At 39.3% G+C, this 26,074-nt stretch overlaps 1 protein-coding gene across 3 annotated transcripts in view; it reads left to right on the top strand.

Annotated features, from left to right (window-relative positions):
* Positions 1-26,074, top strand: part of RALA (RAS like proto-oncogene A) — an 86,651-nt gene that overhangs the window by 29,171 nt on the left and 31,406 nt on the right. The window contains exon 1 of one of the 3 annotated variants that reach the window (XM_033193722.1): positions 13,850-13,909. The exons of the other annotated variants lie outside the window; for them this stretch is intronic. The gene's annotated coding sequence lies outside the window, so the exon portion shown is untranslated. Of the gene's footprint in view, positions 1-13,849; positions 13,910-26,074 lie in introns of those variants that run through there. 3 annotated transcript variants of the gene reach the window in all.

Genomic DNA, 26,074 nt, shown 5'->3' on the forward strand with positions numbered 1-26,074 from the left:
CAAAGCAGCTATTTGTGACAGTTTGATTATATTGGAGCCTAACCACAAATATTTAAAATATTTTTCCGTTTTCACTAAACTCTTTTTTTTCTAATTACAAAAGTAACATTTGTGGTAGAAAACTGGAATACAGTTAAGCAAAAAGCCCTGGAAGTTAAACATTTTTCATATTCCCTTGTTCAGATTACTCTTAGTGAAATTTTATTTTGCTATCCAGTCTTTTCATGTTTGTAGTAATACATATCTGTTCAAAATAAAGTTAATATATAAATAACTCTTTGTAAGCAGCTTTTATTTTCTGAACGTTTTCCAGTGTCATTCAGTACTCAGTGTCATTTTAAAATGACTGCTTTATGGTTTATGGCTATCCATAATTCTTTTTTATTATGATGAATAATGTTACAATAAGTATTCTTATCACTAATTTTCTATGCATAGTCATGACCCTGACAGCCATTGTCTCAGTCCATTTCCTGCTGCTAGAGCAAAGTACCACGGATGGGGTAATTTGTTTTTTTAATTGCCTTTTTTTTTTTTTTTGAGACGGAGTCTTCGCTCTGTTTCCCAGGCTGGAGTGCAGTAGCACAATCTCGGCTTACTGCAAGCTCCGCCTCCAGACTGGGTAATTTGTAAAGAATATAAATTTCCTTCTTATATTCTGGAGGCTGGGAGGTTTAAGATCAAAGTATCAGCAGGTTCAGTCTCTGTTTCCAAGATGGTCCCTTATTGGAATCCTCTAGGGAGGAGGAGGAATATGGTGTCCTCCTATGGCAGTAGAGCAAGAGAGGTTGAAAGGGCAAGGTGAAGGGTGATGAACCTGTCTTTTTATAAGGGCACCAATCCCACCCATGAGGGTGGATCTCTTATGGCCTGCTCAGCTCTTCAAGGTCTCACATCTTAATACTGTTAACAATGGCAGTTAAATTTTAACATGAGTTGGGACAAACATTCAAACTGGAATAGCCATTTCCCTCCCAATATAAGTTCTTGCTAATAATTCACATACAAATTCACCAAAAGCAATAATTGTAGGTATAAGTTTTGTAATAATTGTATTAGTTTTTAAACAGGACCATAGTAGGGCTTCTAGGATGAAGGTCCATTGGTTTTATTGGGTTCTCAAGGATGACTAGGATATTCAAATCCTCAGTTAATTTGCAAAAATTGTTCAGTTGCTGTAATCATATGTTACATAAACCTGTTGAAGTAGGTATAAGAATATAGCAATTCTAACATTCCTCAGACTCCTAAACTTCATAATACCTGTATAAGGTAAGAAGCAAGAAAAGTTTTACAGAGGTTTGCTACTTTCTAGAGTGATTTTAGTAAACGACTATCCTATCAGAGGATTTGAATTTCTTTGTAGTCAAATCATGATGCAGTTGAATTAATTTTATTATTATTATTATTTGAGATGGAGTCTTGCTCTCTTGCCCAGGCTGGAGTGCAGTGGTGTGATCTTGACTCATTGCCACCTCTGCCTCCCAGGTGCCAGCAATTCTCCCACCTCAGCTTCTCAAGTAGCTGGGATTACAGGCATGCACCACCATATGTGGCTAACTTTTGTATTTTAGTAGAGATGGGGTTTTGCCATGTTAGCCAGGCTTGTCTCAAACTATTATTATTGTTAGCCAGGCTGGTCTCAACAATTATTATTGTTAGCCAGTATGGCCTCAAACTGTTACTATTATTTGTTTATTTTTTGAGATGGAGTCTCGCTCTGTCGCCCAGGCTGGAATGCAGTGGTGCAATCTCAGCTCACTGCAACCTCCACCTCCCAGGTTAAAGCGATTTTCCTGCCTCAGCCTCCTGAGTAGCTGGGATTACAGGCACGTGCCAACACGCCTGGCTAATTTTATGTTTTTAGTAGAGACAGGGTTTCACCATGTTGGTCAGGCTGGTCTCAAACTCCTGACCTCATCATCTGCCCGCATCAGCCTTCCAAAGTGCTGGGATTACAGGCATGAGCCACCACACCCAACCTATTATTATTATTTTTTGAGATAGGGTCTTGCTCTGTTGCCCAGGCTGAAGTGCAGTGGCACAATCATGGCTCACTGCAGCCTTGACTACCTGGCTTAAGCCATCCTCCTACCTCAGCCTTCTGAGTAACTGAGACCACAGATGTGTGCCACCATGACTGGCCAATTTTTAAAACATTTTTAATAGAGGTGAGACCTTGCTATGTTGCCCAGGCTGGTCTCGAATTCCTGAGCTCCTACAATCCTCCCACCTAGTTGTAATAATTTATTTAGAATAATTTATTTAGAATTTATCTATTTAGAATAATTATATGAAGTGTCACCTCAGCTCAGCAAAATTATCTCTCAAAATTCCATTTTATTTTTTAGGACCTTTTTGAACATTAGTCTTGTAGTAGCTTATAGCTTCCAAGACCAGCGTTTAATTTTTTTGTAGTACATTGTACTTCCAGGCAATAAAACAGCGTTAAGTAGGGTTCCTGTTCCTCCTGAGTGAATGTCTTAGAATTTTGACGATACTGATGAACTGTTCTCCAAAATCATTTTCTAGAGTTTAGGGTTTTTTTCCATCTGAATATGTACTAGTTATTTTCACATACTGTGCTAGATGCTGAGATTACAGAACTGAAAAAGACAGCTCTCAGCTCCCAATAATTAATTTGGTGAGTAGCACTGATAGAAGTTGTATCCAGAGTACTATGGAACAGTGAAACAATTAGCCCATTGAAGGCTGGAAAGCAATTGGAAGGTGGAGGATACTGCACAGGGGGTTCTATATGAACAACTTTCTTTACCTTTATGTACACAGTCACATCACCCTGTCAGGTAAAAATGTTTTAATTAAAAACATTTTTATTGAATTGTGTGAATCAAGAACATAATTGCTTCTTTCACCATTGAATAATATGATATCAAATATGCATTAAATTGGTCTTCTTAGAAATAGCTAAAATATATATTTATAGAATAAGAAATATGAATTTAATCGTCTCCAATCCTCTTTCTTTATCTGTTGGAATTCTTTGATGGGGCTTACAGACAGTTTATTCCAATTTTTACAGTAATAAGTAATTGGAAAGATCTTGCTAGTGAGCCATAGCTGCCTCTTTTTGTCTTCTCCTCAGTAATTTTAGTTTTAAATTCTAAAGATTATCTCCCAGTCTGTGACTTATCCTTTCATTTTCTTAACCTTTAAAGACTGGAAGTTTTTTATTTTGATGTCCAGTTTATCAATTTGATAGATTTTGCATTTCTATCTAAGAAATAATTGAATGCCTAACCCAAGGTCACATGCCTAACTCTATGCTTTCTTCTAGAAGTTTTGCGGCTTTAGGTTTTACATTTAGAAACAATCCATTTTGAGTTAATTTTTTTGCATATGGTGTAATATATGAATCTAAATTTTGGTTTGTTTTTTTGAGACAGGATCTCGCTCTGTCACCAAGGCTGGAGTGCAATGGTGTGATCGTGGCTCACTGCAGCCTCGCTTTCCCAGGCTCAAGCAGTTCTCCCATCTCAGCCTCCCAAGCAGCTGGGGCTACAGGCGTATGCCACTATACCCAGTTAATTTCTTTTATTTTTTGTAGAGATTGTATCTGACTATGTTGTCCAGGCTAGTCTTGAACTCCTGAGCTCAAGCAATCCTCCTGTCTCGGCCTCCCAAAATGCAGGATTATAGTGATGAGCCACCATGCCCAGCCTCTAAATTCTTTTTTTGCAATTCTATTTTTGCATCTAATTGTTCTAGCATCATTGTTTAAAAAAAGTGATTCTTTCTTTACTGAATTGCCTTTTGCACCTTTGTCAGCAGATACTGAAAACTACAAACCACTCAAGTGTCCATCAACAGGTGAATGAATAAACAAATTGTAATATATCCATAACATGGAATACTACTCGGCAATAAAAGGAAATGAGCTATAGATACAAGCAACAGGGATAAATGTCAAAATTATGCTTACTGAAAGAAGCCAGATAAAACAGAGTACGTATTGCGTAATTCCTTTTATGTGAAACTGAAGAAAGTACTAACTCATCTATATGTACAGAAAGCAGATCAGTGTGCGGAGGGGAGATGGAGGGAAAGGAAAGACAGGGATTACAGTTGAACAGACTTAAATATGTGCAGTTTATCATATGTTGTACCTCAATAAAGCTGTTCCAAATAAAATTCTAAAATTTATATAGTATAACATAGTGGTTAGATAAGTTTCTGATAACCAAGGTTTTTCTTTTCCCATTTCTTAATTTTGTTTTATACTGTAACTCCAGTTTATTGTTCCTCTTAAAAAGGTATGTAGATCTGAATATAGCATTTGGAAAATAATTGTGATTGTTGTAAACTCACTTCAAGCATATCTTCTGTTTCTTTGAGTTACGTCATGCCAATCCCTTCAGAGTCTATTAACCTTACTTAGTACCATTGTTTCACTTTGCTTATTATAATTTAACCCAAACTTCCCCAGATTTTCCACAATTATTAATAGAAATTACAGAATACATCAGGATCAAGGCATATAAGGATTAAGGGGAGAGGAATAAAAAGAGAAATGAGCAGGGGCAGAATTAAGGAATTTAGATTTTCACCTATGAGCAGTGTGGAGTCTCTGAAGAATTTTAAGTAAGCTGTGTCAGACGAATTTCACTTTTTATTGTGATCAGCTGAACTTACATTAAAAAGCTGGCAGTATTTATATAAGGGGCTTTGCATCAGTCTCTTTGGTGTTTTAGTTAGTATATAGTTTTTTGTAGTGGCAGAGTCAAAACCCCTATTCTGATATCTTAAATTTATTCCCATGCCTTGTACATTATAGTTGCATCCTGTCAAGTGAACTGTAACTAGCAATTCAAAATTCAGTGTTACCTGAATTTTCTTGCTTCTCAGTATTTCTTGGGTTTATGAGATTGACAACTCTATTTAGGCCAAAGTATTTAGTTTACTGGAATTAAGCAAATACAGGTCTCATCTATTCATGTTTGCTATTTCTCAATTTAAAATCCTATAGCATGTAAGAGCTTTAGTATTTTATTTGTCTTTCTTTCAGTCCTTTAGAGTTAAGACTCACTGATTTGCGATTAGTTATGACTCTCTATGAGGCTACTACTGATTTTTGATAGGAACACGAACCCAGGAAAGAAAAAAAAGATAATTTATGAGCTGCAGTCGAGCTGCAGCCAATTATCTGACAACCAGAATGCCTTGTTGTTAAGAGTCTATTGTAACAAGTCTCTTTGTCTTCATGCAGCACCTGTTACTGTGCAACAGGACCATGTTTTTGAACACCTAGCATAACATGAAACTGTTAGGTTATATTGTGGCTAATCCTGAAGGAAGTTAGTTAAAACTAAGTCTGGCTCATGTATTTAAACTCAGTCCTCCAGTATGACAGATTGGTGAATGTGGAAGTGGGTACCAGTTACTAAGTAAAACAAACATGCTCAGCCCATCTCTTGATCTGGACCCTGGATTTTGGGATAAAGTGAAGGGATGAGAGTAAGGGATGTTCGCTTCAAAAGTCATTTGGGAGTTTCCAGTGATGTCACATCTGACTACACTGGCATGGATATATAGAATCTCTTGGATCATACCATCCTGGCTCAGTTCCAGTTTGTTTGTTTGTTTTGTTTTGTTTTCTCGGGATGGACTCTTGCTTGGTCACCCAGGCTGGAGTGCAGTGGCGCAATCTCGACTCACTGCAACCTCCACCTCCCAGGTTTAAGCGATTCTCCCGTTCAGTCTCCCAAGTAGCTGGGATTACAGGCACCTGCCATCATGCCCAGCTAATTTTTGTATTTTTGTAGTGACAGGGTTTCACCATGTTGGCCAGGCTGGTCTTGAACTCCTGACCTCAGGTGATCTGCCCACCTCGGCCTCCCAAAGTGCTGGGATTACAGGTGTGAGTCACCATGCCCAGCCCAGTTCAGTTTTAACTCCACTACAACTCTCTGGAACTTCAGGCCAGTGATGTAATTCTTGTTGAACCCTTATTTCTTCATATAAAAAATGGAGGGTTTGAATTGTTTTAAGGCTTCCTTCTGTGATTCTTCAGTTTAATTATATTTACTTTTAAAAACTGTTCAGTGAAACTTCTAGGTAGACATAAAAGCAACTTGTTAAAAAATCGTATCAAATTGTAAAATGGAAAGAAACAGACTAGTATACTGAAGGATATTGTATTGGAGACAGTCCCAGGAAAGCCTTACTTTCTGTGGGGTCTGGACCTTCTAAACATTATCTTTTTGGTCATTAACCTGTCCTCTATATTAATTGAGGCCTGTAAGCCTTAAGTGGTAATGAAATGCAGCCAGACATGGTGGCTGACACCTGTAATCCCAGCGCTTTGGAAGCCTGGGGCAGGACGATTGCTTGAGCCCAGGAGTTAAAGATCAGCCTGGGCAACATAGCAAGAGCCTATCTCCACAAAAAAAGAAAAAAAAAATTGATAATGAAATGCTACAATTCTGCTTCCAACCACTAGTTTGAATGTAGGTGCATGTGTTTACTATTTCAGTTTTAAATATGATTGTCTTTTAATGATAGTTTTAAAAGATTGGAGGTTTACTTGTGCATGGGCCTGATGCCCAGCCTGTGTGATACTAGTTCATTCCTGATGAGCCACAACTGTACCTACTAAGCCCCGTAAACAGAGGGTACTCTTCCCCCTACTTCTCTTTCTGTGAGTTAAGAGTATTAACAGCACATGCATTCTTGTCCGTATTCTTGATATTAGACATGTTGGAAATGACTGAGGAGCGTTGTCCCTTTCTTGAGCACACAGACAGTTGCTAAATGCAGGCCTTGTCTTAAATTAATGTTCTCTGGTGTCTTCTATTACCTTCTCACTCCATCATTAACCCCAGTGGTCTTCATTCCAGACATAACAGTTGTTTGCACTGTGGCATCCATGACTTTGCTCCTTTTCTCCTTCAGCCGCCTCTCCAACCCTCTCACCTCCCCATACAAAGTCAAGGTATATTTTTGCCCGTTTCTTGCCTAGTGTTATCAATACTTTGAACAACTAGTATAAAGAACTTAGTAAAGCATGCCTGGTACAAAGTAGTATGTTCAGTCTGTTGGGTATTTTTATCTGCCAGCCACTTTATATTAGATAAACCATATGAAACTGCTGTTTTTGTATGTATATATATAATGTTTGCAGTTTCATATGGTTTCACTTTATAAATATACACCGTGATGATTTTTCACCAGAGATATGAACTACAGTTATCTAGGCAGTTCAAAATATATATACACACACACTATCTGCATCCTTGACCAGTGAGTTAGGATCTTCATGAATGGGTCCAGCGTAAATGCATTTTTTAAAAAGCTGATTCTGAGTCATACTCCTGGTTAAAAACACCTGTAAGCAAATCTTCCCTTTAGGGTGTTTTTAATTTTTTTAATTTTAATTTTTTTTAGAGATGGAGTCTTACTGTGTTGCCCAGATTGGCCTCAGAATCCTGGGATCAAGCAATCCTCCCACCCTAGCCTCCTGAGTAGCTAGAACTATAAGCATGTGCCACCACGCCTGCCTCAAGCAGACTTTGCATACAGATGCATATGTTTTTGGTGCAATCAGTTGTCTGATATGAGCTGAAACATTAAGTCTATGACTTCATAAATTACTATTATTTAAAATTTTAAGATATGAACTGGGTGTGATGGCTCATACCTGTAATCCCTGCACTTTGGGAGGTCGAGGCAGGCAGATCACTTGAGCCCAGGAGTTCTAGACCAGCCTGGGGCAAAATGGCAGAACCCATCTAGGAAAAAAACACAACAAAAAGATTAGCCGGGTATGGTGGTGCTGCTGTGGTGGGGATGAAAGGGGCTGAGGCAGGAGGCTCACTTGACCCCAGGAGGTCAAGGCTGCAGTGAGCTGAGATCATATTGCACCACTACCCCCAGCCTGGGCAAGGGAGAGAGACTCTGTCTCAAAACAATAAATTTAAAAAAAATATGATCAAATCTTAAATTTAGATTTTTCAGTACTCAATCTTAGGAAGAAAAATATAAGTGCTATGAGATGTTTTATGATTTTCAGGGAATTGTCAAGTCTTTTTTTTCCCTAGTTTGTAACTTCACATTATGTTTTGTATAATTTCAACTTAAGATTTTGTGCTTTTCAAGTATGCTTTTGTCTTTCATGAAAAAGGGAGTTAACAGTAGTGAGCAGGCTGTAGTTGATTATCAACTTAATCATGACTCACAATGCAGCTTACCTACATGATTCATAATTTTACTGTAGCCAAGAGAAAATGGAGTTTCTTTGAACAGCATCTGTCTCCCTTCACTGATGGTAATTTGTGTGTTATGCTATTATTATTAATCACTGCTTTTGGAATCTCTGGGTAAGTAGGCTCTAAATAAGCCCAGAATTATGAGCAAAAGTTGTCTCTTAATTCATTAACCACTGCAGAAAGGAGTACTAAATTCCAGGAAAGAGTTCTGAGCTTCCTTCTACCTCTCCCTAGCATGTTCTCTCTAATTTTGCATTCCTTAAAAATGAGTTGGGCTTGCTTTAGTGGCATGTATATTTTTAAAAAATACAGATAAGTTTAGTGTGGCTCCTTTATAAAAATGACTCTCAAAAAATAATAATAAAAGGAACATGCTCTCCAAGGGGGCTATGCGCAGCTCTGGGCCCTTGGATGCCTGTGACTGGGACTCTGAACCTGGTCTGCCCATGGCCCCCTCTTTAAAAAAAATTTTTTTTTTTTATTAAAAGCAATTTAAGGCCAGACGCGGTGGCACGATTGTAATCCCAGCACTTTGGGAGGCCCAGGAGGGAGGATCACAAAGTCAGGAGTTCAAGACCAGCCTGGCCAATATGGTGAAACTCCATCTCTACTTAAAAAGTACAAAAATTAGCCTGGTGTGGTGACGTGCACCTGTAGTCCCAGCTCCTTGGGAGGCTGAGGCAGGGGCATTGCTTGAACCTAGGAGGCAGAGGTTGCATTGAGCCAAGATCACACCACTGAACTCCAGCTGGGGCGACCAAGACTGCATCTCAAAAAAAAAAAAAAAGCGTAAAATGACTCCCACTTGTGATCCATTTCTTTAGAAATACATAACACTTATAAGAGGCAGTCTCTAGTGCTTAACTCAGAAGGGTTTTTATCAGGAAGGAATATTGAATTTTATCCAATGCTTATTTCTTTTCTCTCTCTTTTTTTAAAAATGGATTTGCCTTCTCTGCATCACTTTTTCTTTTCACTTGCATTGATTATATTGATTTTCTCACTGGGCCTATTCATGTGATTGTGTTTTTATGGTTACTATTAATCTAGTATTGCATTTTTGGAATACAGTTGACCTTTGAACAACACAGGTTTGAACCACAATGGTTTACTTATGGAGATTTTTTCAATAAATATATTGGAAATTGTTTTACAGATTTACAACAATTTGAAAAAACTTGCAGTTGAGCTGTATAACCTAGAAATATCGAAAACAAGATAGGTATATCATGAATGCATTAAATATATGCAGATACTAGTTTGTTATTGACTATCATATAATGTACACAAATCTTATAAAAAGTTAAAATTTATCAAAATACATGCATATTCTATTAGTCTGTTTTCATGCTGCTAACATGAAAGACATACCCAAGAGTGGGTAATTTATAAGGAAAAAGAGGTTTCATTGACTCACACTTTTCCTGTGGCTGGAGAGACCTCACCATCATGGTGGAAGGTGAAAGGCCTGTCTTACATGGTGGCAGACAAGAGAATGAGCGAGCCCAGCTAAAAGGTAAACTCCTTATAAAACAATCAGATCTCATGAGACTTACTCACTACCAAAAGAATAGTATGGGGGAAGCTGCCCCCATGATTCAGTTATCTCCCAGTAGGTCCCTACCACAACATATGGGAATCATGGGAGCTACAATTCGAGATTTGGGTGGGGATACAACCAAACCGTATCATTCTGCCCCAGCCCCTCCCGTCTCATGTCCTCACATTTCAAAACCAATAATGCCTTCCCAACAGTCCCCCAAAGTCTTAACTCATTTCAGCATTAACTCGAAAGTCCACAGTTCAAAATCACATCTAGACAAGGCAAGTCTCTTATGCCTATGAGTCTGTAATATCAAAAGCAAGTTAGTTACTTCCTAGATACAATGGGGGTGCAGGCATTGGGTAAATGCACCCATTCCAAATGGGAGAAATTGGCCAAAACAAAGGGGCCAAAGGCCCTATGCAAATCCAAAATCCAGCAGGGCAGTCAAATCCAAGCTCCAGAATGATCTCCTTTGACTCCATGTGTCACATCCAGGTCACTCTGATGCAAGAGGTGGGTTCCCATGGTCTTGGGCAGCTCTGCCTCTGTGGCTTTGCCAGGTACAGCCTCCCTCCTGGCTGCTTTCATGAACTGATGTTGAGTGTGGCTTTTCCAGGCTCACGGTGCAAGCTGTCAGTGGATTTACCATTCTAGGGTCTGGAGGACAGTGGCCCTCTTCTCTCAGCTCCAGTAGACAGTGCCCCAGTGGGGACTTTGTGGGGGTGCTTCAACCCCACATTTCCCTTCTGCACAGCCTTAGCAGAAGTTCTCCATGAGGGCCCTGCCCCTGCCTGGACAGCCAGGCATTTCCATACATTCTCTGAAATCTATGCAGAGGTTCCCAAACCTCAGTTCTTGACTTCTTTGCACTCGCAGGCTCAACACCACGGGGAAGCAGCTGCCAAGTCTTGGGGCTTGTACCCTCTGAAACCACAACCCGAACTGTGCCCTGGCCCCTTTTAGCCTTAGCTGGAGTGACTGGGAGGTAGGGCACCAAGTCCCTAGGCTGCACACAGCAGGGGGGCCCTGAGCCCAGCTCATGAAACCATTTTTTCCTCCTAGGCCTCAGGCCTGTGATGGGAGGGGCTGCCGCAAAGATCTCTGACATGCCCTGAAGACATTTTCCCCATTGTCTTGGTGATTAACATTCCCGCTGGGCCCATCATTACTTATGCAGATTTGTATAGCCAGCTTGAATTTCTCCTCAGAAAGCTGGCTTGTTTTTCCTATTGCATTGTCAGGCTGCAAATTTGTCAAACTTCTATGCTCTGTTTCCCTTTTAAAACTGAATGTTTTTAACAGCACTGAAGTCACCTTTTCAGTGCTTTGCTGCTTAGAAATTTCTTCCACCAGATGCCCTAAATCATCTCCCTCAAGTTCAGAGTTCCACAGATCTCTAGTTCAGGGGCAAAATTCTGTCAGTCTCTTTGCTAAAACATAGCAAGAGTCACCTTTACTCCAGTTCCCAACAAGTTCCTCATCTACATCTGAGACCACCTCAGCCTGGATTTCATTGTCTATATCATTATCAGCATTTCAGTCCAAGCCATTCAACAAGTCTCTAGGAAATTCTAGACTTTCCCACATTTTCCTGTCTTCTTTGGAGCCCTCCAGACTGTTCCAATCTCTGTCCATTACCCAGTTCCAAGGTTGCTTCCACATTTTTGGATCTTTGCAACAGCACCCCACTCTACCAGTACCAGTTTCCTGTATTGGTCTGTTTTCATGCTGCTGATAAAGACACAGCCTAGACTGGGTAATTTATAAAGAAAAAGAGGTTTAACAGACTCACAGTTTCCTGTGGCTGGAAAGGCCTCACAATCATGGCAGACGGTGAAAGGCACATCTTACATGGTGGCAGATGAGAGAGTGAGAGAGCCAAGCCAAGTGAGACTTATTCACTACCGTGAGAATAGTGTGGGGGAACCACCCCCATGATTCAATTGTCTCCCCCGAGTCCCTCTCACAACATGTAGGAATCATAGTAGCTACAATTCAAGATGAGATTTGGGTGGGGACACATCCAAATCATATCACATACAAACACAACTATATGTGGTGCCATTTGCAGTCAAGAGAAATGTAAACCATTGTAAAGATTCAGTATTAAATTGTGACTGCATGAAATTAGTATCATATGTAGTGCATATGATACTACTGTAATCATTTCATAACTACCTCCTGTTGCTATTGGTGAGCTCAAGTGTTGCAGATATCTGCTTCAAATGCCATGTGACACTGATTATCTCTGTGTGAGCAGTTCATCTCTCCAGTAAATAGTGTTTGTACAACACTGCAAACTTTGAATAACACCATGGGACCCATAGGAAATGTTACTAGTGATGCTGGAAGTGCTCCCAAGAAGCAGAGAAAAGTCAACATTACAAGAAAAAAGTTTAATTGCCTGATATGTAACATAGATTGAGCTGTGATTGTCCATCATTTCAAGATGAATGAATCCAGAGTAAGGGACATTGTTAAAAAAAGAAAAGAAAATATATGAAGCCTTCACTGTAGCTACAGCAGCAGGCACAAAAACTTTGCATTTGTTGCAAAATACCTTTTTATCATATTGAAAATTCAGTTTTTATGAGGGTGCAGGGTTGCTGTAAGAAAGGCATACCTTTCCAACCAATCTGTCCCTGCATCTAAGGAAAAAAAGCTGTACCTGTAGACTCTAATGTGATTCCAGAAAAAGCAATGTCATTATATGACAACTTAAAGCAAAAGGAAGGTGAAGGATCTAAAACTGGAGAATTTAATGCCAGCAAAGGATGGTTTGATAATTTTAGAAAGAGGTTTGGCTTTTTAAATGTCAAGATAACATGAGAAGCAGCATCTGCCAACCAAGAGGCAGCAGGTGAATTCCCAGAAGCCATTAAAAAAAACATTGAGGAGAAAGGATATCTGCTTGAACAGATTTTTAATGCAGACAAAATTGCCCTATTCTGGAAAAAATTTTAAAAGCCACAAGGTACTTCTGTTGGTAAGGAAGAAAAGCAAGCACCAGGATTTAAGGCAGGAAGGAATAGGCTAACTACTATTTTGTGCAAGTGCAGTCGGGTTTATGATCAGGGCCCCCCTTATCTGTAAAGCTGCTAATCCTCAAGTCTTGAAGAGATAAACACCAGCTGCCAGTCTTTAGGTTGTTGTACAACAAGAAGTCATGGACAAGAACCCTTTTTCTGGATTGCTTTCATCAATGCTTTGTTCCTGAAGTCAGAAAGTATCTTGCCAGTAAAGGATTGGTTTTTAAAGTTCTTTTGATATTGGATAATGCCCCTGGCCACCCCAAACCCCATGAGGTCAAAACTGAAGGCATTGAAGTGGTCTACTTGCCACCAAACACAATATCTGTAATTCAGCTTCTAGATTGGGGGTTGTAAGGACCTGGAAGGCTCATTATACACAGCACTCTGTGGAAAGGATGTCAGTGCTATGGAGGACCCCAATAGAAGGAACATCATGAAAGCCTAGAAGGCTTACACTATTGAATATGCCATCATTGTTATAGAAAAAACTGTGAAAGCCGTTAATCCCCAAACAGTAAGTTCCTGCTGGAGAAAACTGTGTCCAAATGTTGTGTATGACTTCACAAGATTTATGACATAGCCAATCAAGGAAATCTTGAAAGAGTTTGTGGATGCGCCAAAAAAAAAAAAAAAAAAGGGTGGGGGGGAACAAAAATCTGCTTGATAGAGATCAATGCGTCTGAATTGGTGCCAGGTGATGAGAAAGGAGTCCTGGAAGAAGCAAACCCATAAAAGGAAATAACGTTAGATAATCTAGCAGAAGGATTCTTATTATTCAAGACTGCTTTTGACTTCATTTACAACATAGACTCTTTCATGATACAAGCACTAAAACTAAAGCAAATGGTGGAAGAAGGATTGGTACCATATAGAAACATTTTTAGAAAAATGAAAGAGCAAAAAAGTCTAATTATGGTGCATTTCTTTAGCTACATTGAGTGTGCCTGCTTTTTCTGCCTCCCTTCCACCTCCTCCACCTCTTTTTCCTCTGTTGCCCCTGAGACAGCGGGACCAATCCTTCCTCTTCCTCCTCCTCTTCAGCCTACTCAACATGAAAATGATGAGAATGAAGACTTTTATGATGATCCACTTTCACTTAATGACTAGTAAGTGTATTTTTCCTTCCTTACAATTTTTTAACAATATCTTTTCTCTAGCTTACTTTATTGTAAGAATACAGTATATAATACATATAACGTGTTAATCGACTATTATGTTATTGGCAAGGCTTCCAGTCAAGTAAGCATTTGTAGTTAAGTTTTGGGGGAGTCAAAAGTTGGATTTTCGACTGCATACAGTGAGGTTGGGGGAGTTGGTTCAGTACCCAGTTCCCTGTGTTGTCCAAGGGTCGACTGTATAACACACTATGCTGTAATGGATTATTTGTGTGCTGAGAGGTAAATTTCGGGTGTTGGTATTTTATGGAATTTCTCTGTTCATAAATGAGATTGCAATGTAGTTTTTTGGGTGTGATTATTGCTATTTTTGTACCATTGACCTTATAAAGTGATTTGGGTAGCTTTTCTGTGCCACCCGTGAGTATTATCTTCTTATGTTTAAAAGAAATTACCTCTAACCTTTGTATAAGGTCATTCTTGCTAGTTTTTTCCATAGTAGTAATAAAGTTTAGATGGCAAACACTTAGGATGTGAATTTTTTTTTTTTAATCCTGTCTTCACATCAATAGTGTGTCCTAGGGCACATTTTTAAAGCTTGATATGGCTCAGTTTTCTCACCTATAAAATGTGAATGATAGGTCTAAAGTTGTTTTAAGGGTTTCATGAGATAATTAAGTACGTAGTTGAAACAGTGTCTGATACAGTTAATAAGCACTCAATAAATAGGAAGATTATTTATTTTTCCCCAAGATTTTTGTCCTATCCAGGTATTTGGATTTTTTAATCTCCCTTTTTTCCCTTTCTTTTTCCTGCTTTCCCTGGAATTTTCCTCTTAGCTTCCTGAACTTCGTGACTGGTTGACTACTTTGTGTAAGATAGTCCTAGAAGACGGTAAAAATTCAAAAAAATGTATACTGGGTGTCAGGGCCACAAAGGTGACATTTGCTTACTTTACTCTCTAGTTATATGTAATGAATATATGTTACTTTTATAGTCATGAAAAAACACTGAGGATAGGAGGAGCTTAAGTCCCACCCGTACCTGTGTGTGTTGGGAGGTGATGAACACAAATGGTAGGATTAGGCGTATTCAGCAGCATTCAAGATCACCCGTGGAAGTAAGCCTGTGCTAAACAGATTTGTGTTGGAGAATGTAACTGATAGTACTCAGTTGTCATTAAACATAATTTCAGGTAATACATTTTTATATTCAGTAGGGGTTCTTTAAATTTAAAAAGTGACATTCGCAATGCCTTACTTTTATAGGAAGGTTAACCTGACTAGATGGATGGGGGGTGCCACATATAGCAAGTCAGAATTTAAAAGATTACTAGTTTATATTTTCTTTCTTTCTTTTTAACTGCTCCCTGTTACTCCATAAAAAGAATTGGCTATTCACCCACAGTTCCACAGAGTAAGAATTCAGCAGGTGGTCTGTAAAAGAGCTGTAGTAAAGGTTAATTGGAATAAAGGGAATCTTTGTTGCTGTAGAGACAGTTTTTAGCTTTACATTCGTGGTGTGTAAAAATAATGTCAGTGTTTAATTTTCAAGGCTTTGACTGATCAATACATCTTCTTAAAAATTTTGAGTTTTAGCCAACTTGTTCCAATGTTGTGAAGAAAAAAACATTTTTGGGGAAAACAATCACTTCAACCCTTCTCTGTAGCAGTTCAGACCATTAGCTTTCCTGTCTCTTCTCTCCCATTTGTGCCTCACTCCCAGTCTTTTTGATGCCAGGTATTGCCCCATCTTAAACTTTTGTGTTTATTTATGATTCTTTGGTCATCCATATCAGGAAACTGATGTGCTCTTGAAGTTGGTACTGAAAAATAGTATTCTTTAAAATTCAGGCTAATTTTAATTGAATGTCTTAGAATTTTTTTTATAGTGTCTAAATTTGAAATATTTTGGGGTTCCAAATCATGTCACCTCAGGATTTTAACTCAAGTTCATAGTAGTGAAAGCCAGTAGACTAAATATATGTGTCTACCTCCTCTTATCCCCAACTCTCTGTGAAAAGACAGGAAAAAGCATTTACAGACAGAAATGCGTAATTCTGTCATAGCACTAAGAATGGGAACAGATGGAGTGACCATCAGCAAAGCAGAGACTTTCTAGGTTGTAGAAGACAGAAAACAGATGGTGCTGATGGATGAAGCAGGGCGAAGGAAGGGCTACCCAGCATTCTCATGAGGGAGGCCTGTAAGGGAAATCTATTCTTCCCCACTGAGTCCTGAAGAGACTTTAAGCAATGAGTCAGTAGGAACAGAGGGCAGAAGAGATGATAGGACATGCTATTAATTAAAGGAATATACATGAAAAGCTAGCTTGATATCCTGCCCACACACCCAGCCCATACAAAGATTGCAGCAACATCTGTTCCATGCTAATTTTGGAAATCTACTTCGAAAAACATTTCTTTTTGAACTCACAGCCTGGGAGGATTAGGAGTTCTAATGAACATGTTAACAACCCAGGGTAAACTCTCTTTTTTTGATATTTGGAGAAGGAGCCACTTTGTCAACCTGTTTCTTGCCCATGAACCTAAAGTGAAACTTTAAAATACCCCATGAATTTAAAGCCTCTTCCTGATCTGTTGTGAGAAACAGATCTACCCAACAACAGAGGAAACTTACTATAGTGGACTGGGAGAGCAAGATAAAAGAAAGTCTAGGCCGGGCGCGGTGGCGCAAGCCTGTAATCCCAGCACTTTGGGAGGCCGAGACGGGCGGATCACGGGGTCAGGAGATCAAGACCATCCTGGCTAACACGGTGAAACACCGTTTCTACTAAAAAATACAAAAAACTAGCCGGGCGAGGTGGCGGGCGCCTGTAGTCCCAGCTACTCGGGAGGCTGAGGCAGGAGAATGGCGTAAACCCAGGAGGCGGAGCTTGCAGTGAGCTGAGATCCGGCCACTGCACTCCAGCCTGGGCGACAGAGCAAGACTCCGTCTCAAAAAAAAAAGAAAGTCTAGCCAATGGTGACATGAAATTACACAAAATGTGATACAAGATATTATTACCAGATGAGTAAAGGATAAGAACTAGCAATTCACAAAATAAATACTACATAGAAAAAATATTCACCCTCTTTAAGAAATCAGAGATGTAATTAGAAATAGCAATGAGATATTTTTCACAGTATACAAGTAGCAGGGTTTTTAAAAGAATACTCAATGCCAGTAGGGATACTAACAATACTAGCATAGTTACATGTGCTAGAATACAGCACTTGAAGAAAGCAGTTGGACAATGTGCGTGATAAACCTTAAACAGTCAGTTTGTTAATTTTCCATTTCGTAGATTCTGTCTCATGGAAAGTACTTTAAATGTAGAAACAGATGGTCATCCATTATAATTTTGAAGAATTCAAAACAGCTCTTATATTATGGTATATGGTAAGTAAATTGCTTTGTGTCCACAGGATGATATGTTACATAGCCATTAAAAATTACAGCTATGAAGTCAGTAAAACAACATAAGGCTGGGTGCGGTGACTCACGCCTGTAACCCCAGCGCTTTGGGAGCCTGAGGTGGGCGGATCACCTGAGGTCAGGAGTTTGAGACCAGCTTGACTAACGTGGAGAAACCCCATCTCTACTAAAAATACAAAAATTAACTGGGCATGGTGGTGCATGCCTGTAATCCCAGCTACTTGGGAGGCTGAGGCAAGAGAATTGCTTGAACCCAAGAGGCGGAGATTGCGGTGAGCCGAGATTGCACCATTGCACTCCAGCCTGAGCAAGGAGAGCGAAATTCCATCTCAAAAAAAAAAAAGAAAAGGAAAGGCCGGGCACAGTGGCTAACGCCTGTAATCCTAGCACTTTGGGAGGCCAAGGCGGGCAGATCATGAGGTCAAGAGATTGAGACCATCCAGGCCAACACGGTGAAACCCCATCTCTACTAAAAATACAAAAATTATCTGGGCATGGTAGTGATCGCCTATAGTCCCAGCTACTCGGGAGGCTGAGGCAGGAGAATTTCTTGAACCTGGGAGGCGGAGGTTGCAGTGAGCCGAGATCGCACCACTGCACTTCAGCCTAGTGACAGAGCAAGACTCTGTCTAAAAAAAAAAAAATTAATTAATAAAATAAAAATACAAGTGTGACGTAAGTGGTAAGGAATGCAAAAGGCAAAGTGATGTATAAGAATTTAATACATTCTTTCCCTCCCCCTCTTGCTCCATCTCTGTACTTGATTTTAAGATCTTTGAAGTCAAGGATCTTGACTTGCTCATCTATGAACCTATCCCCCACCCTCTCCCAATGCCTAGCATAGTACCTGACTCAATAAACATATGTTGGTGCAGAATATAGGCATAGGAAAAAGGAAAAAGGAAAAGGAAATCCAGAATAATACCAAAAGATCAGAGAAGCAGCTATACAAAGAGAGAGCCAACTTACTGATGAAATGTGTATTAAAGAGTAGGATTTAACAGATGTCTTCATGTAAACCAGAGGCTATGCTTAGATTTTTCTTTTAAAATATTTCATTTGTGGGCCCAGGCACGGTGGCTTATGCCTATAATATCAGCACTTTGGGAAGCCAAGGTGAGAAGTTCACTTGAGGCGAGGAGTTCAGGACCAGCCTGGGCAACATAGCGAGACCCTGTCTGTACAAAGAAAATAGAAAAAAATTAACCAGACGTGCCTGTAGTCCCAACTACTCAGGAGGCTGAGGCAGGAGGATTACTTGAGCCCGGGAGTTCAGGGCTGTAGTAAGGTATGATAGCACCACTGCACTCCAGCCTGGGTGACAGACCGAGATTCTGTCTCTTAACAAAAAGAAAAACAAAAACCTGCTAGCAAACTTTCTGTCACTATTCTAATACATGGTTTGATGTAAGTCTTAATCAGTTAAGCAAGTGCCCTACTCATTTTTAAACTGGATCATTCAGGCATGGTTAATTAAGTTATTTTTTTCTGGCTGTATTTTTTAAAATTAACAAAGGTCTCATAGACAATATCAAGTTCATAAGTAAATCAATAAGAGAAACTCAAACTACCAGGCTATATATATGCTTAATTTGTAGTAGCTCATACATAGAACCTAAAGCAGGTATAAATTACATAAATTATACTTTTAAAAATTAGATCTATTAAGCATCTAAGCCTGCATTGTCATTATTTTTGTAGAGACAGGGTCTTGCTGTCTTGCCCAGGCCAAAGTACAGTTGTGCAATCTTAGCTCACTGCAGCCTCGAATTCCTCAGCTTAAGTGATCCTCCCACCTCAGCCTCCTGGGTAGCTAGGACTACAGGTGTGTGCCACCACATCCAGCTAATTTTTGTTATTTTTTGTAGAGACAAAGTCTCACTGTGTTGCCCAGGCTGGTCTCAAAACTCCTGGTCTCAAGCGATCCTCCCACCTCAGCCTTCCAAAATGCTGGTATTACAGGTGTGTGCCACCATGCTTAGCTGAACATTATTTCTTTATTCAATTTTGTAAGCTGTTAAATTCAGTAAATAAAAACATCTATGTATTTAATTTCCAAATATGTAATACATTGACATGGATCAAAATTCAGAAGGCGATGTATCCTTCCAGAATTAGCATAGGAATATGGAAGCACACATATATCTTTGCAATTAATTATTATTTTCTAAACTACATAATCTTATTTTGAAAACACAGGGGTTTAAAAACAAATATTAAAATATAAATAGCAGTTTATGAGTCTTTTATTTCCTTTTCCACCTTTCAGGTTCTACCCTGTTACTTATTTCTCAATATTGCTGAAAACATTCAGGTCATAATCTGATAGCAAAACCACTGGGGCTGGGGTAAGAAAACTGCTTATTCTTAGGCTACTCTCAGATTTTTCCTGTTAAATATTTTGATCTTTTAATAGATCAATATTGATTTCCATCATTTCCTTGCACTAACTCTTCTCTCCCCTCCTACTCTCACTTGGTCCCACAGAAGCTGCTCGTTCCCCTTGTTTTCCTGACCGTAGTCACTGAAGCTAGGAAGTTTGTTATTTTGGCTTAAATTCTCACTTTCCTTTACCACTCACATCTAATCTAGTTCATTTGACTCATTTTTTCTAAATATCTTTTAGATCCATCCATCCCACCTCCCTAGTCCTAACTCATCATTGACCTGTAGCCTTCCACCTGTTGTTCCTGCCTTCTGAGTCCCAGTGTCTCATTTTTTAAAACTCCTGGTGGTTCTCCATTGCTCTGAGGATAAAAATCTAAAGACTTGGTTTATAAAGTCCCTCTTTGGCCCTTTTACTTTTTATAGCTTGCTTTCTTACTGTCACACCAAGGTTCACTTGATTTGCTAATGCTTTGTCTCAGGTCTCATGCATCACTTTCTCATGTGTTTTAGAAATTTTTTGTAAGTTTTAGCTGTGGTAAGTGCTTTACCTTTGTGCTGCTGGTAATGATTTTGCACTGACTGCGGACTGAGTATATGTGGCATATAAAGTTGTGGTCTTCTAAAAAGATGCCTGAATATTTGTTACCCTTTATTGAATACGTATTTATGCATATTAGATATCTTACATATGTTGTTTTATTAATGTTAACCTTAGTGTTACAAATGAGCTGAAACCCAGGAAGATAAAACTTGACCCTTCATGATGTTAATGTTAAGATTCTGTGCTTTGATGTCTGACAATATGTCTGGCAAGTCTTATAAATAAGTTTTATTTTGCAGACAAGGCAAAAATGTTAAACCATCTTTAAGCCATCAACTACTGTACCCTTAAAACAGAATATTACTTTTCTTAGTTCAGTCTTTGTTATTATTTTGTGTTCTCCTTATTTAGTACAGTTAGAGTAACATGAAAATACTGAGTTGTTATGTTTCAAAAGTAGAAAAATGCCTCAGGGATTTTCTTTGAATGTTGTTCCTAGGGAGCTTGATTGCATATTTAAAATGGAGGGTTTAACTGTTTAGGGTGTCAGTTATAACTAATGTCATTTTTTTGACTGGACTTCCTTCCATCTCTTTATAATAAATTATTAACTAAATAATAAGGCTTTATTTATAAATATTCAAAACGTAGTTACTTTGCCACTTAAAATTTGTCAAACACTTTTGAGACACCAAAAGCATAAAGAAAAATACTCATCAAAAAAATGTCAAGAAAATGAAAAGATAAGCCACAAACTGGAAGAAAATATTTTCAAAATACATCTCTGGAAAGGATTTAATTCAGAATATATAAAGAACTCTTAAAACTCACTTAAAAGACAAAAAAAAATTTTTAATGGACAAAAGATTTGAACACTAGAGTCATATGGATGGCAAGTAACTACATGAAAAGAGCTCAACATGATTAGTTATTAGGAAAATGCAAATTAAAACTATAATGAAATATCACTACACATTCACTAGACTGCCTAAAATTAAAAGCCTCGGGCAGTTCCAGGATGTGAAAGCAACTGGAAATCTCATATGTTGTTAGTGGAAATGCAAAAAGGTACAGCCACTTTGGAAAACATTTAAACACACACTATACAACCTACCAGTTCTGCACCTGTTGTTTACCCAAGAATAATGAAAACGTGTAGACCTGTACACAAAAGTTCATGACAGCTCTACTTATAAAATTTTTAAAAATGGAAACAACATAAATGAATCATGATACATCCAGATAATGGAATACTATTCAGTCGTAAAAAAAAAAAAAAAAAGGTGCATGCACTGATACATGCAACAATATTTGTGTGTCTCAAAAGCCTTGTCTAAAAGAAGCCAGGCATAAAAAGCTACATACATTATGATCCAAAGGCAGAACAGTAAGGCTTGAAATCCTGTCAGTGGCTGCCAGGGTGATGGAGAAGATTATCTGCAAAGGGGCAAGAGGAAACTTTTTGGGGTAATGGAAATGTTTTGTACCTTGATTGTGATGGTGGTTACATGACTGTATACATTTATCAAAACTCATTGAACTATACACTTAACAGGATGAATTTTATTGTATGTAAATCAGCCTTCCCTGAAAAAGTTCGAGTCAGTTTTCAACATACGGCAATACCCTTTCTCTACTAAAAATACAAAAATTAGCTGAGTGTGGTGGTGCATGCCAGCTACTCAGGAGGCCAAGGTGGAAGGATTGCTTAAGCTTGAGAGACGGAGGCTGCAGTGAGCCGAGATCGCACCACTGCACTCCAGCCTGGGCGACAGAGCAAGACTCTGTCTCAAAAAAGAAAAAAAGAGAGAGAGAGAGAGAAATTATCTTCACAAATTTTATGGTGAAGAAAACTTGAGGAGACAGGTCAGATGACTTGTGAGTCAGGTATTTTGTGTTTTAATGTACTAGGTTTTTTTTAATCACGAAGATATTTTTAATTTTCATAATTAATGGTCTTTTTTTTACTGTCAGGGTTTTGTACCTTTACCAGAGTACACTCTTTATGTCCCAAGAACAGGTTGTCTTTATTTATTCAAGTCATCCCTTATGTTACTTAAGTATTATTATTAAACCGTCTTCATGTATATCTTACACAGATAGTGGTAGTTTTATTCTTAATTATATACTCTTTGTGAGTGAGGTTGTAAATTGGGTCTTTCATTATATATTCTGTTATTTGAGAAGAAATTTAATTGTAGATGTTATATTGCTTATATAACCATTTACCCTTTGAAATCTCTTATTTGTAGTAATTTTGCAGTTGATTCCTTTGGTCTTTCTAGGTATGAAATCATATTATCAGTTAATAATGATCATATGCCTCTTTCTTTCCTTTTCTAATATGGGACCACTTCCAGAACAGTGCCAAGTAAGAGTGATGCAGCGGCCACCCTTATCTTACTCCTGATGTTAATGGAAGTGCTTTAATTTTGTCATTAAAAATGATTTTTAAGAGACAGGGTCTCCCTTAAGAGGGTTGGCCAGACCCAGTGGCTCAAACCTGTAATCCCAGCCCTTTGGGAGGCCGAGGCAGGTGGATTGCTTGAGCTCAGCAGTTCAAGACCAGCCCAGGAGGCCGGGCGCGGTGGCTCAAGCCTGTAATCCCAGCACTTTGGGAGGCCGAGACGGGCGGATCACAAGGTCAGGAGATCGAGACCATCCTGGCTAACACGGTGAAACCCCGTCTCTACTAAAAAATACAAAAAAATCTAGCCGGGCGAGGTGGCGGGCGCCTGTAGTCCCAGCTACTCGGGAGGCTGAGGCAGGAGAATGGCATGAACCCGGGAGGCGGAGCTTGCAGTGAGCTGAGATCCGGCCACTGCACTCCAGCCCGGGCGACAGAGTGAGACTCCGTCTCAAAAAAAAAAAAAAAAAGACCAGCCCAGGCAAAATAGTGAGACCTCGTCTCTACAAAAAATTCAACAAAGAAAATTAGCCTGGAAGTAATTACCTGGAACTACAGGCATGCATTGCACAAAAAAAAAAAAAAAAAAAGACAGAGGGGTCTCACTATGTAGCCCAGGCTGTAATGCAGTGACAAAATCATATCTCACTGTAACCTCAAACTCCTGGGCTCAAGCCATCCTCCTACCTTAGCCTCCTAAAGCACTGGGATTACAGGTTAGAGCTGCTGCACTGGGCCTGATTTGGGTTTTAAGACCGTCAGTTCCTATGTGATTAAGTGAACACTAATCTATTTCTACTTTTTTTATGAGCAATTTTATCAAATATTCTAGAACCTGTAGAGATATGATTTTTTTTCACCTATTAATATCAGAAATTATGACTTACTAAAATTCTAAGCCATTCTTGTATCTGGTTTGAATCACACCTGGTCGCTTTGGTTTATTCTTTTAATGTGCTAGATTCTATCTGTTAACATTTTTTACTTAGAATTTTTTGCCCCATATTCATGTGATAGTCCAATCATTCTATTTTGTCTTTATTCTATTTTTGTCAGTACTTTGCATCACTGTTAGGCTAGCTTGCTAAAAAGAATTTGGAAGCTTTCCCTGTGCTCTGAGATGTTAAATAGTACAGATTGAGTATCCTTTATCCTAAATGCTTGGGACCAGAAGTGTTGCAAGATTTTTTTGGATTTTGGAATATTTGCAAATGCATATTGAGATATCTTGGGGATGGGACCCAAGTCTAAACATGAAATGCGTTTATGTATATACAGTTTATACATATAGCAGCCTGAAGGTAATTTTATACAATTTTTTTTTTTTTTTGAGTCAGAGTCTCCCTCTGTTTCCCAGGCTGGAGTACAGTGGTATGATCTCAGCTTACTGCAACCTCCACCTCCTGGGTTCAAGCGATTCTCCTGCCTCCATCTCCTGCATAGCTGGGATTACAGGCACACACTACCACGCCCCACTGATTTTGTTGTATTTTCAGTAGAAACAGGGTTTCACCATTTTGGCCAGGCTGGTCTCGAACTCCTTACCTTAGGTGCTCTGGCTGCCTTGGCCTCCCAAAGTGCTGTGATTACAGGCGTGAGCCAATTTTTAATAATTATGTGTGTGAAACAAAGTTTGTATACATGGAACCATTTTGCTACCCTTTGTGGGAATGCTTGCATGAGAGAATCTGGGCATGTGCAGAAAAGATACATTGCAGCCGAAGAGGGCTAGGAGGGTCTTGGGGATGCTGAATAAACTGTATTGTGCACTTGTGTTTTGACTGCAACCCACATGAGGTCACATGAGGTCAGGTGTGGAATTTTCTACTTGTGGCATCATGTCAATGCTCAGAAAGTTTCAGATTTTGGAGCATGTCCGATCTTCAGGTTAGAGATGCTCAACCTGTGTTGATGATACTTACTCTTCTGTCAGTTAGGAAAATATACTTGTGGGCCTGGTGCAGTGGCTCAGCCAGTAATCCTAACACGGAGGCCTAGGCGGGAGGATCGCTTGAGCCCAGGCGTTCAAGACCAGCCTGGGCAACACAGACCCTGTCTCTACAAAATATTTTTAAAATTAGCTGAGAGTGGTGGCGGTGGCGCGTGCCTGTAGTCCTAGTTACTCAGGTGGCTGAGATGGGAGGGTCATTGAAGCCCGGCAGGTCAAGGCTGCAGTGAGCTGTGATGGTACCATTGCACCCTAGCCTGGGCAACAGAGTGAGACCATGTCCAGGAAATTAAAAAAAAAAACTGCGTATCTCCTTTTCTTGGTCATGTATATTCTACCTCTTCTGAAATTGTTCATTTTATATTACCTGTGTTTTTTTAATTGAGCAAACATTCTTAATGCAGATAGGGAGTATCATGTGTGAGTTGTTTATATGAAATACTTTCCATTCAGTAATATGGCCTGTACCTCCTTGTGATTTGTAATGATTTGATAGGGGCAGAACTTTAATGATCATAAGTCTTTGTTTTTGTTTTTGTTTTTGAGACAGTCTCGCTCTGTCGCCCAGGCTGGAGTGCAGTGGCCTGATCTCAGCTCATTGCAAGCTCTGCCTTCCGGGTTCACACCATTCTCCTGCCTAAGCCTCCCGAGTAGCTGAGACTACAGGCACCCGCCACTACACCCGGCTAATTTTTTGTATTTTTAGTAGAGATGGGGTTTCACCATGTTAGCCAGGATGGTCTCGATCTCCTGACCTTGTGATCCACCCGTTTCGGCCTCCCAAAGTGCTGGGATTACAGGCGTGAGCCACTGCGCCCAGCCAATCATAAGTCTTTAATGTACCATTCAGATCAGAGGCAAGGGAAATGCTTCCTTGAATCTCTTTATTAAAAAGGACTCTCACAACTTTTACCAGCCAATACTATTATTAGACTGAAGCCTAAAACAGGTTGTGTATCCTTGATCCGAAATGCTTGGGATCAGAAGTGTTTGGGATTTTGGATTTTTTTCAGTCTTTAGAATATCTGCATTATACTTAACTGGTTCAGCATCCCTAATCCAAAAATCCCAAATGCTCCTATGAGCGTTTCCTTCAAGGGTCATGTCATCACTAAAAAAGTGTTGAATTTGGGAGCATTTCACATTTTGGATTTTTGGATTAGCGATGCTTATCCTGTAATGAGCTTCTGTATCAAAAGTCTAAAGAAGATAATAATGAATTCTGGGCATACAAAGATCATTGGGGTTTTTGTTTTGGCAGGCGTAGGGTATTTGACACCTTACTTGGTAGAGTATTCCTTAGTAAGTATTGAAAAACCCGAGTTGATTGTTTTTTAGAAAAATTTTTAAAGTTTAAAATAGAGAGTTTAGAGTCTGCATTGAAGATTTGTGGTCCGAAGCTCCTTGACCCACTCCCCTGTGTGTGGTAAGCAGT

Source organism: Trachypithecus francoisi, unplaced genomic scaffold (assembly GCF_009764315.1).
Source record: "Trachypithecus francoisi isolate TF-2019V2 unplaced genomic scaffold, Tfra_2.0 Lachesis_group4, whole genome shotgun sequence".
Taxonomy (NCBI): domain Eukaryota; kingdom Metazoa; phylum Chordata; class Mammalia; order Primates; family Cercopithecidae; genus Trachypithecus; species Trachypithecus francoisi.